Source organism: Leptodactylus fuscus, chromosome 3 (assembly GCF_031893055.1).
Source record: "Leptodactylus fuscus isolate aLepFus1 chromosome 3, aLepFus1.hap2, whole genome shotgun sequence".
In the NCBI taxonomy this organism is placed as follows: Eukaryota; Metazoa; Chordata; class Amphibia; order Anura; family Leptodactylidae; genus Leptodactylus; species Leptodactylus fuscus.
Genome location: NC_134267.1, coordinates 212,131,053 through 212,147,472, shown reverse-complemented (window position 1 = coordinate 212,147,472; position 16,420 = coordinate 212,131,053). Strand labels below are relative to the sequence as shown.

The 16,420-nt window shown below is 43.8% G+C and overlaps 1 protein-coding gene across 1 annotated transcript in view; it reads right to left on the bottom strand.

The window, feature by feature from the left end:
• The window catches only part of HPCAL1 (hippocalcin like 1), a 118,772-nt gene extending 105,749 nt beyond the window's left edge, over window positions 1-13,023 (bottom strand). Inside the window, exon 1 of the mRNA XM_075269157.1 lies at window positions 12,492-13,023. The gene's annotated coding sequence lies outside the window, so the exon portion shown is untranslated. The remainder of the gene's footprint in view (window positions 1-12,491) is intronic.
• Between the last annotated feature and the right edge of the window lie 3,397 nt (window positions 13,024-16,420).

Genomic DNA, 16,420 nt, shown 5'->3' with positions numbered 1-16,420 from the left:
CTGCCCAAGAAACTGGACAGGGGACGAAAACCCGGCAGTCCTGCATGTCCAACTTTGTGTCCGATTAAAGAAACCGATTTCGCCACGGATAGGCACAAAACGCTCACGGGCGGTCATTTTGCAAACCCATTCAAGTGAATGGGTTTGAAAACTGACCGCCGGGTTTCCGTTCCCTGTCCAGTTTCTCGGGGCAGAAGATGGAAATCCAGCAGGATTGCCTAAAGCAAACACGGACGTAGGTGTGAACCCATCCTCAGTTCATGGTCATGCAGAGAATTTGGAAAACTTCATTATAAAAAAATATTGCTATAAAAATAAATTATTAAATTCATGTCAAAGGACAGAATGTTGGACAGGTATGAAAATCTGGATATTCACTCAAATAAAATTACCAGAATATTCTTAAAAATTTCTGGTAAGTCACAGAACCTTGTTGGCAGAGTGAACACACTATACTCAGATAACACATCCTGGGCTGAATCTGCTTCTGATCCCTGAAGGTATAAACCAGGAATGCAAACCGCAGCGCAGCTGTACTATCCATTTAAGGATCACAATTCCTTCTTATAGCTGACAGTAGTGTGCAAAAAATTTTTTAGGCAGGTGTGGAAAATGCTCCTAAGAATGCCATCAAAAATAGAAGGGTTAATAGTTAATTTTAATTAACAAAATAAGTGAATGAAGAAAAGAGAAATCTAAATCTCATCGATATTTGTTGTGACCTTTGCCCTTTGCCTTCCATCACGTCATATCGGTACTTGCAGACGTTATTCTACTATACTGTAAGCACAAACCCATGAAGAGCAAAAAATACAACACATAGGCTATCAATAACATCTGCATGGAGTTTGTATGTTCTTCTCGTGTTTGTGTGGGTTTCCTCCGGGTACTCCGGTTTCCTCCCACACACCAAAGACATACTGATAGGGAATGTAGATTGTGAGCCCTATATGGGACAGTGACTGACAATGGCTGTAAAGCTCTGCGGAATATGATGGCACTATATAAGTAAGCATAATAAATAAATAATATTTGATATAGGGGTGGATATGTACCCCTTACACTGATCAGCTGTTCAGGACTGTTACGATACTGTGCACCCAGAAGCATATGGCTCCTTACATTGTATAGTGGCCGGTTGTTGAGCTATACTATAGAGTACAGAGCTGCTATAGAGTACACTGCATAGTACTGGTCCTGGCAACAGTCCCACGCCAGACCTGGCTGAGGATCCAGATATCACACCAACTGATAAGATATGGATTAACTATCCTAAAAAAAAAAAAAAAAGAGAAAAAAATACTGGAAAGCCCCTTTAAAAGTTCATGAACCTGAACAGCTCTAAGACTTAACAACATTTAAAGGGAGTCTGTCATCAGAACCCAGCATATCAACCCAGCCCATCAGATAGGAAGGATACGGTCACCTAAATCCAACCTGGTGCCGCCATTGCCAGGATAAGGCTGTTTTTGTCAATATACAATTGAGCCCTAAGGAGCAATGAGGGTGTTCCCATTGCACCAAAGAGCTCATCTGCATATTGAAAAAAAACAAAAAAACAATCTCGGCAATGGAGGAACTGATTCACAAAGGGAAAACAGCCTCATAGGTTAGAGCCACGAGGATCCACCTGTGTGGCTGGGTTGATATTCTGGGCACTGGTTTCAGATTCCTTTTAAATTGAGATTCCAAGGAATGTCTCCATAACACTGAGGGTCATCCTTTTGAAGCAAATGAACATAAATGTCAAAGGCGGGATCTTGATCCCATCACTTTTTTATGGTGGGAATCTTGGAGAATTTAGCTCATAAGGCTTACAACGAATCACTAGAGGATTCATTATCTCACAGAGCTCATGGTCTTTAGCTGCTGCATGCTGGGACAGGAATGACCCAACCAATTTCTCAAACCATTCCATTCCAGTCATTATCGAGCAAGTTGGACAATGCAGAATCTCTCCACAATCCTTATGTACCCTTTCCCTCCTCCATCACATTGAGTGTCAGGACCAACAAACCATCTTTCTAGGATATGTGTTACGTTTTCCAGACGTCAGGAGCTTGGACCCTAACTACACCCATCATGCCTAAAGATGGTCATACATACAGATTGAATGTCGCTATTTTGGTGGAACTTGCCAACCTTCCAATGTGTATGGGGGTCTCCGGATTTTCCCCTGATGGTAGATATTAGGGGAAAGAATGGTTGGGCATGGTGAATTTAAACATGCCTGATCTTTTTGTTCTCAAGGGAGATTAGATGCCACCAGAGGTATTGAGAATACGTTCTTGGCCAAATACAGTATGCGTGTGTATGCTGGGGATTGAAAGGGATGTCAACTGGACACGTGCATGGCCAAAACTATACACTTGGAAAGGAAGCGGCTTCAGAAGAGGGTACGGTACAGGGCACCAACCAACCTAAGGTCAACCCAGTTGTCAAGGACCTGACAACCTCTTACAAAATAATTACTATGAAAGGTCATGAAGGGAAAATGAATGCACAAAAACACATTGTCATTTCTATTAGGTGTTAGCTGAAGGCAATGATAAGCTACAGTCCTATGAAAAAGTTTGGGCACCCCTATTAATATTAATCATTTTTAGTTCTAAATATTTTGGTGTTTGCAACAGCCATTTCAGTTTGATATATCTAATAACTGATGGACACAGTAATATTTCAGGATTGAAATGAGGTTTATTGTACTAACAGAAAATGTGCAATATGCATGAATCCAAAATTTGACCGGTGCAAAAGTATGGGCACCTCAACAGAAAAGTGACATTAATATTTAGTAGATCCTCCTTTTGCAAAGATAACAGCCTCTAGTCGCTTCCTGTAGCTTTTAATCAGTTCCTGGATCCTGGATGAAGGTATTTTGGACCATTCCTCTTTACAAAACAATTCAAGTTCAGTTAAGTTTGATGGTCGCCGAGCATAGACAGCCCGCTTCAAATCATCCCACAGATGTTCAATGATATTCAGGTCTGGGGACTGGGATGGCCATTCCAGAACATTGTAATTGTTCCTCTGCATGAATGCCTGAGTTGATTTGGAGCAGTGTTTTGGATCATTGTCTTGCTGAAATATCCATCCCCGGCGTAACTTCAACTTCATCACTGATTCTTGAACATTATTCTCAAGAATCTGCTGATACTGAGTGGAATCCATGCAACCCTCAACTTTAACAAGATTCCTGATGCCGGCATTGGCCACACAGCCCCAAAGCATGATGGAACCTCCACCAAATTTTACAGTGGGTAGCATGTGTTTTTCTTGGAATGCTGTTTTTTTTGGACGCCATGCATAATGCCTTTTTGTATGACCAAACAACTCAATCTTTGTTTCATCAGTCCACAGGACCTTCTTCCAAGATGAAGCTGGCTTGTCCAAATCTGCTTTTGCATACCTCAGGCGACTGTGTTTGTAGTGTGCTTGCAGAAACGGCTTCTTTCTCATCACTCTCCCATACAGCTTCTACTTGTGCAAAGTGCGCTGTATAGTTGACCGATGCACAGTGACACCATCTGCAGCAAGATGATGCTGCAGCTCTTTGGAGGTGGTCTGTGGATTGTCCTTGACTGTTCTCACCATTCTTCTTCTCTGCCTTTCTGATATTTTTCTTGGCCTGCCACTTCTGGGCTTAACAAGAACTGTCCCTGTGGTCTTCTATTTCCATACTATGTTCCTCACAGAGGAAACTGACAGGTTAAATCTCTGAGACAACTTTTTGTATCCTTCCCCTGAACAACTATGTTGAACAATCTTTGTTTTCAGATCATTTGAGAGCGGGCTGTCCATTCTCGGCGACCATCAAACTTAACTGAACTTGAATTGTTTTGTAAAGAGGAATGGTCCAAAATACCTTCATCCAGGATCCCGGAACTGATTAAAAGCTACAGGAAGTGACTAGAGGCTGTTATCTTTGCAAAAGGAGGATCTACTAAATATTAATGTCACTTTTCTGTTGAGGTGCCCATACTTTTGCACCGGTCAAATTTTGGTTTAATGCATATTGCGCATTTTCTGTTAGTACAATAAACCTCATTTCAATCCTGAAATATTACTGTGTCCATCAGTTATTAGATATATCAAACTGAAATGGCTGTTGCAAACACCAAAATATTTAGAACTAAAAATGATTAAGAATAATAGGGGTGCCCAAACTTTTTCATAGGACTGTATGTCTGCCCGATTTATTATACACTCATGGGAATGGCTCCACCCACTCGAAGTAAAAACAAGAGCACAGACTCCTTGGTGCCTGCCAATGCCAAGAAAACAACGGAAAGAAGACATGTTGGGACACCTCAGTCATAATATTACATTGTACCAGGTGGCCCCGGGTTTTCCCACAGGAGAAGAAGGAAGGTGATTTATAGCATATTAATTGTACGGTGGCTCAAGATGCAGCAAGAATATGGAGAAGACGTCTTACACCTCCACACTAGGTATGAAATGCTAAAGGCAAATGGACTTTGATGGAGAAACATTTTCTGCTCGTGAATAAACCTATTGTGGAGGTCCAACTATGATTCAAGAAGACCTTCATGTCCTCTACGATGTGGCATGTTATAGGTTGATGCAAAATTGGCAGTCTTCTGAATTTAGCACACTTAGTTTTGCAGGCATCTTACCTGGTTCCAGAGAAATCGTCAACATTAATTTCGGCTACCATCACTGCACTGTCAGGGGCCGACCTGGTATCATCGCTGGGTGGTGAGGAACGCTTACCTACATAGTAAGGCTAAGGCCCCACGGGACGTCCCACAGCAATAAAGCACTGCAGGAAAAACCATTGCGGGAACGCATCACAAAAAGAAAGTTTGCAGAGTTTTCCTCCGTGGACTTTCTGTTGTAATTATACCTATGGGCAAACCGTCGGCGTTTCCGTAGGTATAGTTGACATGCTGTGATTTCCAAAGTCGTGCCTGTTTTGGACTGCACGGCGGTTTTTACCGCAAAGTGGGCATGGGATTCGCTAGAAACCCATCCACTTTGCATGTACTGTAAAACGCCACCACGTGGGGCCCCAGCCTAAAAGTCTATAGCAGTGTACCATCAATGGGGCGCGCCTCACTGTCCAGCAAGGTCGCCATCAAAATTATTACCACCGATACCTTTGGCACCAAGGCAGATCACTACAAAAGTAACACCACATAATCAGCTTTGCAAAGCTATATAACATGCCATAACCTAGAGGACATGAAAGGAAGAGCATCTACCAGCTCCCAAATCACCACCAATGGAAAAACATTGGGGCAAAAATTGCACCCAAGCCACTTTCATGGCATAAATTAAAAAAAACAAAAACGGAAGCTTCGGTTTGCAAATGTGTAAAAGGCACTTGCATTAATTTTTGCAAGGGTTTGCTGTGGGTTGAACATGATTCATCCATTACAACAGCTTTCTGACTCAGCTGCAATAGATTTCATATAAACGCATGAAAAAACATTTTTATATTTGTGCAAATTAGCTTTAGGCTGAGGCCCCACATAGCGGAAATGCAGCTTTCTTTGTTGCAGATTTTGTTGCGGTTTTTTGAGCCAAAACCAAGAATGGCTACAAATGGAAAGGGAAATGTATAGAAAGCTCTTCTACTTCTACCTTCTGCTCAATCCACTTCTGGCTTTGGCTCAAAAAAACAACAAATTCTGCAACAAAAAAAGCTGCGTTTCCGCAACATGGGGCTCTAGCCTTATGTTGCAACAGGGGCGTCGCCATTCCAGCTAGTGCACCCACTCTCAATATCACCCTGTACCACATATTCAGAAAACTCATACTGCTACACTCAGAGCCAATATCAAGACTACCCGTGTGAAATTTTGTGAATGTGACAACCTAAGAGCTGGACAAACTAACCCAGAGCCATTACCAATGCTGTGTACCTGTGTAAAGTCACGTGGCAACCGATCCAAATCTGGCGCATGCGCAGTACTGAACATTGGGATAAGAGGACACACACTATTATGGAAGCATCGGATTTGGATCTGTTGGCAATCATATGTGAAAGATGTTGCACAAAGAACTATTATGCTGCTGGAGTCCTGGGTTCGAATCCCGCCAGGAACAACATCTGCAAGGAGTTTGTATGGCAGTTTTAATTGGGGGGGGGGGGGGTAACATCACACCCCTAGTGCAACAAAGGATAATTTGGAGAGGAATTTGAGGCGGACATCTGTATTGGATTACTCTCCAAATTCCAACCCTATAGGCCCTGTTATATAGCCTCAATCAATGGGAGACAGATTCTGGAGAGTTTTTGGAGCCAAATGTGAGGTGGAATCTGCCTCAAAATCAGATGTGTGAACAGGCCTTTAAACCTTCAAAAGTGTCCTTCAGAACATCATTTTTAATTCTGGGGTGATTTGGGAACTGGCAGACTCTCTTTAATACCTCTCACAGGCCAGAAAGTGATGGCACTGACCCACTTGGCAGCAGTAAGACTTATCAGCTAATAATGTAATTGCCCATTAATAAACCTCTATAGATTACATATACATTATAATTACTACTACATGGGCCTCGATGCTCGACTAGGTCCAAAAACCTACCTGATTGATGAAAGAAAAAAAAAAAAAAAAAAAAAGGTACTATTTGGGTCCAAGATTCCCTGTAGAATAATTTCCTAATACACCTTCGTACAGAGTTCGAAATTCTATATCTAGACATACAGTAGCAATCACCATTTGTGTTCCCATAGCAGGGCTCCATATGGCGACCAATATGGTCATCAATGTGACTCAAATTTAGCAAATTAAGCCAAGACTTTTCAGTCCCAGTTAGCCCTGTCACTGCCACTGCACTGAGTCTTTAGGGACAAAAAGCAGACAGGTGTGACACACAGCCACATGTGGAAGATGGCTGCATATGTCATGGCTGCATATGTCAATTCTTTGTCCTCAAGAAGCTGATAGGTTGAATGCAACGGTGAAGCAGGAAGTCATGAGCTGCTAGTGATGTCTATGGCAAGGTATGCTACTGTGGGTCCAATTGGGACTATTGTATATTGTGTGTTGGGGGGCAATTGGGAGAACATTATATACTGTATGTGGGTGGACACTGGGGAGATTATACTGTGTATGGGAGATCACTGTGGAGAATATTGTGCTGTGTGTGAGAGGATCATTGGGGAGCACAATATATTGGAGGGAACTGGGGAGCACAACATACTGAAGGTTTACTGGAGAGCACAATATACTGGAGGGGAACTGGGGAGCACAATATACTGGAGGGGAATGGAGGAGCACAATATACTGGAGGGGAACTGGGGAGCACAATATACTGGAGGGGAACTGGGGAGCACAATATACTGGAGGGGAACTGGGGAACACAATATACTGGAGGGGAACTGGGAAGCACAAGATACTGGAGGGGAATGGAGGAGCACTATATACTGGAGGATTACTGGGGAGCACAATATACTGGAGGGGAATGGAGGAGCACAATATACTGGAGGGTTACTGGGGAGCACAATATACTGGAGGGGAATTGGAAAGCACAATATACTGGAGGGGAACTGGGGAGCACAATATACCGGAGAGGAACTGGGGAGCACAATATACTGGGGAGCACAATATACAGGAGGGGAACTGGAGAGCATAATATACTGAAGGGGAACTGGAGAGCACAATATACTGAAGGGTTACTGGGGAGCACAATATACTAGAGGGGAATTGGGAAGCACAATATACTGGAGGGGAATGGAGGAGCACAATATACTGGAGGGGAACTGGGGAGCACAATATACTGGAGGGGAACTGGGGAGCACAATATACTGGAGGGGAACTGGGGAGCACAATATACTGGAGGGGAACTGGGGAGCACAATATACTGGAGGGGAACTGGGGAGCACAATATACTGGAGGGGAACTGGGGAGCACAATATACTGGAGGGGAACTGGGGAGCACAATATACTGGAGAGAGCAATATACTGAAGAGGAACTGGACAATATACTGGAGGGGAACTGGGGAGCACAATATACTGGAGGGGAACTGGAGAGCACAATATACTGGAGGGGAACTGGAGAGCTCAATATACTGAAGAGGAACTGCACAATATACTGGAGGGGAACTGGAGAGCACAATATACTGGAGGGGAACTGGGGAACACAATATACTGGAGGGGAACTGGGGAGCACAATATACTGGAGGGGAACTGGGGAACACAATATACTGGAAGGGGAACTGGGGAGCACAATATACTGGAAGGGGAACTGAGGAGCATTATACTGTATGGAGAGCACTGGAGAGCATTAGATAGTTTGGCAATTACAAATTTGTTTGGGATTCAAAATATTTGTTTAGGAGCCAATTTTTTTTTCTTTAGTCTGGATCACACTACAATGGGCTTCATTCACCAGGTCTCTTGTTCCTCACAGTAGATCACATCAGAGGTCTAATCTTGCATTTTGTAGAATTCTGGCATAGCATTATTGGAATTTCATTTTACCCAATTTTCTCACATATTAGTTCAGGATTCCAAGTCACGAGACAAGGTTTCCTGCCCCTCTGAAGGATTACAGACACATTGTATCTCCTATACAGTTATGTAATTATCCCACACTACGCAGGAGCCAGAAGGTCAAGCACAGATAATTCTTCCTTAGCATAAACCCTTGCACTTCCAGGGCACTCGCAACATGAGACACTGGCACAGTGTATCTGTGTACTGTAATAATAGTGACTTATTATTCACCTGCAAACACCTTCTCTAGCCTGGATGACCATATAAAGGATGAAACATTAACAAAGTGGAGGAGCACAAATCACTCGCTGCAAATTCTCTCCAAGGGGCAAAGGTGAAGTGTAAAGGCGGCAGTGGAAGTCTCATACGGAAATTACTGGATCCCATAATCCCGCTGACAGTATATATATCACCTGACCGATTAAAATCTATATAAGACATTACATCTATCTATGCTCATATATAATTCAGATTATGACCTGTCACATTGTCTCTGAGCTACAGGAGGGAACTGGCCAGGTCGATGTATAGGTTTATGGGAAAAGATTCAGTTGAACTCATTCTGGGTTTAGGAGTCCAGTGGGCGGTGCTACCCATTGATTGGCACACTTATATAACAACAGCTGTCAATCACTGACCTGGACCGCCCATTGGACTCCTAAACCCAGGAAATTAAAATAAAAATTTGACAAGTTATACAGAATATTTTCCCGGAGAACTAGACATCAACCTGCTCAGCAACTCCTGCTCTATAACGTCCCGCTGCAGATCAGACACCAGGGTCAATGTGACAAATTTCTCTAAGGGACAGACTACTGTAAGTAGTTCCTTTAGTCTAGCAGTCTTCATACTGTCCACAAACTGCAACTCTCCTTATGCTGTGACACCTGTCTTGATGGCAGTGGTAAGGCACGGATTGCAGACCACTGCTTTATTCAATACTTGAATGTCATTTTTTTTTTTTAATTTTTACAGGGGGTTGCATAATAGGTGGGCTCTTATTTCCAATGACACCCTATAATGCATTGACATAGAGCAGGATCACAGCAGTGCGGACAGGTAACATCTGGTTTTGGGGGTCAGTGTTCGGGATCATGAACATATCGAGTTCTAGAGTTTTTGGTAGCGTGCAAGGGAATCTCAGAAATGAAAGAGTCCATACATTCTGGGCATCAGGTTAACCCTTAAGCCCCATGTATAGGACGAACAATTTTTAAATATCTAGTCTGTTATTAGAGTGGGGGGTCAATGGGTACACATCCATTTGTTAGCAGACGTCCTACTTTTGTCCATTTTTTTGGCCTGATGGACCCGGTACAAGTCTATGGGTCAATGTAGCCTTAACTGTACTGAAGGGCATTGGTTAAGTATTTCACCATATGTACTGTTTAACCCTTGGTGAGGGGTGTGAGTGGTTAACACTTCCTCTGCTGGCACAGGGAGGAAGATTATTCACTAAGGACAAGTCCATGTCATCGGGGACAGATGAATTACCTATAAACCTGCCTGTTAAAAAGTAATGCACTGTATAAAGTTAACTCTCTATATACTTAAGTACATTGCATCATGACTAAGGGCTCGCCAGCACATAGAAAAATGGGGGCTTTTGGGTGTATATAGGAATTAACCATTTATGTTTTGGTGCAGCATTCTATCCTAGTGACATTGCAGATCTACTAACCCTATAACCAGGTAAAAATAACACATAATAGAATATAAATATGTCTATAGCATAGGTGACAGATGGTACAAGTCCTATGCAGAACCATAGGGTATGCTTAAACCTTTCTGCCTGAGAGCTCTGCAGCTAAAAGTGACACATAGAGAACTTGGCTGGATAATCCTTTGGGAACAGTGTCCCTAATACTACTACCACCAACATGACCACCCTAAGTGCTAATACCACCAACATGTCCACCCTAAGTGCTACTACCACCAACATGGCCACCCTAAGTAATACTACCACCAACATGACCATCAACCTAAGTATTACTACCACCAACATGACCACCCTAAGTGCTACTACCACCAACATGACCACCCTAAGTACTACTACCACCACCAACATGACCACCCTAAGTACTACTACCACCACCAACATGACCATCACCCTAAGTACTACTACCACCAACCTAAGTATTACTACCACCAACATGACCATCACCCTAAGTGCTACTACCACCAACATGACCCTAAGTACTACTACCACCAAGATGACCATCACCCTAAGTACTACTACCACCAACATGACCATCACCCTAAGTGCTACTACCACCAACATGACCATCACCCTAAGTACTACTACCACCAACATGACCATCACCCTAAGTGCTACTACCACCAAGATGACCATCACCCTAAGTACTACTACCACCAAGATGACCATCACCCTAAGTGCTACTACCACCAAGATGACCATCACCCTAAGTGCTACTACCACCAACATGACCATCACCCTAAGTGCTACTACCACCAAGATGACCATCACCCTAAGTACAACTACCACCAACATGACCATCACCCTAAGTACTACTACCACCAACATGACCATCACCCTAAGTGCTACTACCACCAAGATGACCATCACCCTAAGTACTACTACCACCAAGATGACCATCACCCTAAGTGCTACTACCACCAACATGACCATCACCCTAAGTGCTACTACCACCAAGATGACCATCACCCTAAGTACTACTACCACCAACATGACCATCACCCTAAGTACAACTACCACCAACATGACCATCACCCTAAGTGCTACTACCACCAAGATGACCATCACCCTAAGTACTACTACCACCAACATGACCATCACCCTAAGTACAACTACCACCAACATGACCATCACCCTAAGTACAACTACCACCAACATGACCATCACCCTAAGTACAACTACCACCAACATGACCATCACCCTAAGTACTACTACCACCAACATGACCATCACCCTAAGTACTACTACCACCAACATGACCACCACCCTAAGTACTACTACCACTACCCCCTTTTAAAGGGAATACCTAAAGTCACAGTGGTGAGAGGAGGTGCGAGCCTTAAATAACCCTAATAGAACAGCTTTAGCATATAGTACATACTTGATTAACCCTTTCGATCACAAATCACAATAACATATGAAGCTGGGTTAACCTTTTCCTATGTCAACTGCAACTGCTTACTACTGCTCATACCATTCATACTAAACTTGCTCCCAGGTGTGTGCATAGGGGACAATTCCCACGGATAGCCAAGAAATATCCCCGTTAACCCTTTCTTTGTCTTTGCAACTCTATATCCAAGGGACTGGGCTGATTAACCCCTTCGTATATTTTACATACAGCTGTTTACTATAGCTCATAACTAAAAACTAAAGTGGGTGCCCAGGTGTAATGTCAGACAGTAAATCCCACGTAAAAGCAAGAACTATAACAATATGCTCAGTTAACCCTTTCTTTGTCATTGTAACAACACAGCCAAGAGTTACGGACCGAGTTGTTTAACCCCTTCCTATCTTATACATACCATAGCTCCTACCATGAAAACTAAAGTCTGTTCCCAGATGTAACATCAGGTGGCAAATCCCACGTAAAACCAAGGACTAGCCCTACTCCATAGAATACGCTCAATTAACCCTTTCTTTATCACTGTAGCACTACAGCCAAGAGTTACGGACTGTGCTGTTTAACCCTTTCCTATACTATGCATACAGCTGCTTAGTCCAGCTCTTACTAGTAGAGCCAAAGTGGGTTGCCCAGGTGGTAAATCCCTCGTAGATCCAAGGACTAGCCCCGGGATGTAAAATTTGCTCAGTTAACCCTTTCTTTGTCATTGTAACACTACAGCCAAGAATTATGGACTGGGCTGTTTAACCCTTTCCTACGTTACATGAATATTTTCTTACGCTATAGCACTAACCTATTCCTCAACATTGTACAATCAGGAAAGACAGCATTGCTGACTTCTAAGTCTACGAAGAAGCTACATGTACGATACGTGAATCTTAGTCCCAAGTTCAAGACTTACCAGATGTCTTCGCCTCTTCTCCCTCAAGTTACTTCTCACTAGTTACTTAGTATCTGGGTCGCTTCCGCAGGCGTGAGCCGCACCGACAGCCCCAAGACATCGATCAAATATCCTCCTCATCAGGGGGCAGAAAGAGGAAATGAGATGTGGGGCGTAGGCATCCAAACAATAACACACTAGTGATAATAATAGTGAGACAAAGTTGACAGAGCTGTGTTCAGAGAGGGAGCCTTGTCCCTGGCTGGCGGCAGACAGGCACTGAGCTGCTGTCAATCACCATAGTGAGCACAGGCTAGGGGCACTTTGCATAGTAAGGAGGAGATAGCAAGGCAGCACACTAATGTAATATTACAATAGAGCACACCATGCTGCCAGGAGGGGGGTGGCGGAGATTTAGGAAATGATTTCTCAATTATTGCACTGCCTGGCAGGCTGTTAAAGGGAACCTTACGATTTTGCAAATAACATGAGATCAATTAGGCCCTGGATCCCTGGAGCTTATTCGCAGCCCTGGAGTCATTTCCTGGTTCTGGTACATGGACGTCTCTGGTATAGATTAGGCTTGGTGCATTCCACTCAGTAAGTAGTAGAAGGTGGAGCTGGCGGGGAGTGGACGGAGGATGGGAGTTCCTTGTGCAGTAGTGATATTTAATACAGTCATCTAAGAACAGCGCTTGTTACTTATAGAAGGCTCCCTCTAGTGATCCGCACATACATTGTAACAACTGGGAGATGACATGTTGCAGTTTGTACGTTACATGCATAAAGAGCCTTGGAGTTATCAGCGCCGGGTAAGACTGCAGTTTCTAATAAGTAGCACATGTCATCTGTATACTAACAGACAGCAAACCGAGAACCTCTGGCGTACGCCACATTAGCATACAGGTGAAATGTACTGTAACATATAATATTCATTGCAGTAATGAAAAACTGACTACAGTAGAAGAGCGCTGTGTAAACTCAGCCCTATCATTGACAGGATTGACCGTCAGCTGTAACCAAGTTCAACATGACTTTTAGACGGTGTTCACACAGTGCGATTTTGCCCACAGATACACACATGGGAAATTTTTTTAAATCATTTTTGATGACGCGGGAATGTGACAATTTTTGCAACTTTTTAAAAAGGAGCAATGATAAATCTGGAGTACAAGGTTCACACTAGCGTTTTGGGTTTGTGTTCCATTTCCCCAAGCGGACCCGGAAGTGGTTACCCGCAGAAACCCAAAGACCCCATAGACTATAATGGGGTCCTCTGGATTTCCGCCTGGCAGGGATGTAACTTGAGGGGGTGCAGAGGGTGCAGTTGCATCAAGGTTCAAGTGTCTTAGGGGCTCATAAGCAATGGCATCTGGCCCATAAACCAAGGAGACCCACAGATCCCCCTAACCACACTAAGGATGAATAAACTCCTTAGCACCCGTAACCATCACTATTAAGAATTCACTGTAGGGATAAGGTAGGATCCCTGGACAAAAGATTGCACCTGGGTCCACAAGACTTTAGTTATGCTATTGCCACCTGGTTTTCACCTGAAAAATGCTGAGAAAATCCCCGAATAGAGTATAAACGCTGGTGTGAATCCAGCCCAAGCTCGTCCGCTTTCTCACCTACTCACAGTGTTGTAGAAATGTAACATTTTTTTTTTTTTTACAAATAAGCTTAAACAAATCACAAATCTTTATTTTGTGGGGCAACATGGTGGCTCAGTGGTTAGGCCTGCAGCCTTGCAGTGCTGGAGCACTGGGCTCAAATCCCATCAGGAAAAACATCTGCAAGGAGTTTGTATGTTCTCCCCATGTTTGCTTGGATTTCCTTCCATTATACAAAGACATACTGATAGGAGAAAAATGTACATTGTGAGCCCTATATGGGATATATGCAACTTTATTATTACAGAATTTTTTGGACTCCCATGTACTAGTAAGGAGCTGCACAGGCTCAGCGTAAAAGGCCACTGTATACGGGTGCTGTACAGTGGCACATAAAATCCTTATGACCCATAGCAAGCACAATATGGAGGCACATGCCGCCAGCTTAACCCTTGCAACTACATTTTCATCAATCCAAGTAAGGACTGTTTTGTTTGAGGATCACTCACTCTTTGGAAACGGACAAAGCATCATGAACAAGGGTATCGTCCAAAAATGTTTTTTACAGTGAGACCAGGGCCATACACAACATACATGTTGCAGAATTTCCAGTAGCATGTTCCTCTATAACTGCAGTGGGTAAAACCACCTGAAATTGGGTGAAGTTTGCTGCAGATTTCAGAGAATCCAAACAAGCGAGACCCCACACTTCTTACATATATATATTGTAGCAGGGCTGAGTGTGCACTGAACCCTGCTGCACACTCAGCTCTGCTGCATCAGGGATGCGCTGAACCCTGCTGCACACTGAGCTCTGCTGCATCAAAGATGTAGCAGAGCTGAGTGTGCAGCAGGGTTCATATCTCCGGTGTAGCCGAGCTGAGCGCATGGCCAGCACTGCTACATCTCGGCATAGGAATGCATTGACCAGCGTTGAGTGGCCGAATGCCATACAGAGTACAGCATTCCGCCAATGAACACTGGTTCTGCCGGAGGAGGCAGAGTCTAAGATCGGTCCACAGCAGTCTCCATTCTGGTCCGATCTTAGACTCCGCCTCCTCACAGACGATCCTTCGGCAGAACCAGTGTTCATTGGCCGAATGCTGTACTCTGTATGGCATTCGGCCAATCAACGCTGGTCAATGCATTCCTACGGGGATCCCGACCAGATAGAGCCCCAAAGAGCTGTGTGAGTAACATTCCCACCTAAATAAAGGTAATCCCTAGCTAACCCTGCCAGTACATCTATCCCTGTCTCACAGTCACATAGTTCACAGTCTCATATGAACCGGATATTAAATCCACTATTCGTATAAACTGGAGGTCACCTGATTTAGCCAGCCAATTACTTTTTCCGATTTTTTTTTTCGATGCCTCCGTTCTTGTAGTTCCTGTACCACCTCCCCTGCGCAGTTATTGGTACAAAATAAGCGCCAGGGAAGGTGGGAGGGGAATCAAATTTTTAGTGAGTTTGCCAGGTGGTATTTGACTGGAATCAAACATCTCGAACAGCCTGATATCCGATTGAACATGTACTCGGTCGAACGCTATTCGCTCATCTCTAATCATAATGTTCCTCTCATACTGTATAATGTCCCTCAGTGGCCTCTCTCACAGTATAATGTCCCAAAGTGGCCTCTTACTCAGTATAATGACCCTCAGTGGCCTCTTAATACAATATAATGCCCCACAGTGGCCTCTCACAGAGTATAATGTCCCTTAGTGGCCTCTCACACAGTATAATGTTCTACAGTGACCTCTTGCACATTATAATGTCCCACGGTGGCCTCTCACATGGTATAATGCCCCACAGTGGCCTCTCACACAGTATAATGTTCCATAGTGGTCTCTCACACAGTATAATGTCCCTCAGTGGCCTCTCACATGGTATAATGCCCCACAGTGGCCTCTCACAAAGTATAATGTCCCATAGTGGCCTCTCACACAGGATAATGTCCCATAGTGGCCTCTCACACAGTATAATGTTCCATAGTGGTCTCCCACACAGTATAATGTCCCACGATGGCCTCTCACATGGTATAATGCCCCACAGTGGCCTCTCACACAGTATAATGTCCCACGGTGGCCTCTCACATAGTATAATGCCCCAAAGTGGCTCCTCACACAGTACATAAAGAACAAATCAATACTTCTGTTTCTTGCGCCATTGTCTGTGATGTGGTGTGGGCCTCAGGACTTTTTTTCACCTAGTGATCTGCTCTCTCATAAACTACAGGCCTAAAGTAGCCTGTGATGTATGAGGCAAATAGCGGGGCAGGTACTGATAGACTCCCACGCCCTGCCACAGTAATCTGCTGTATTGGTGGATGCTGATAC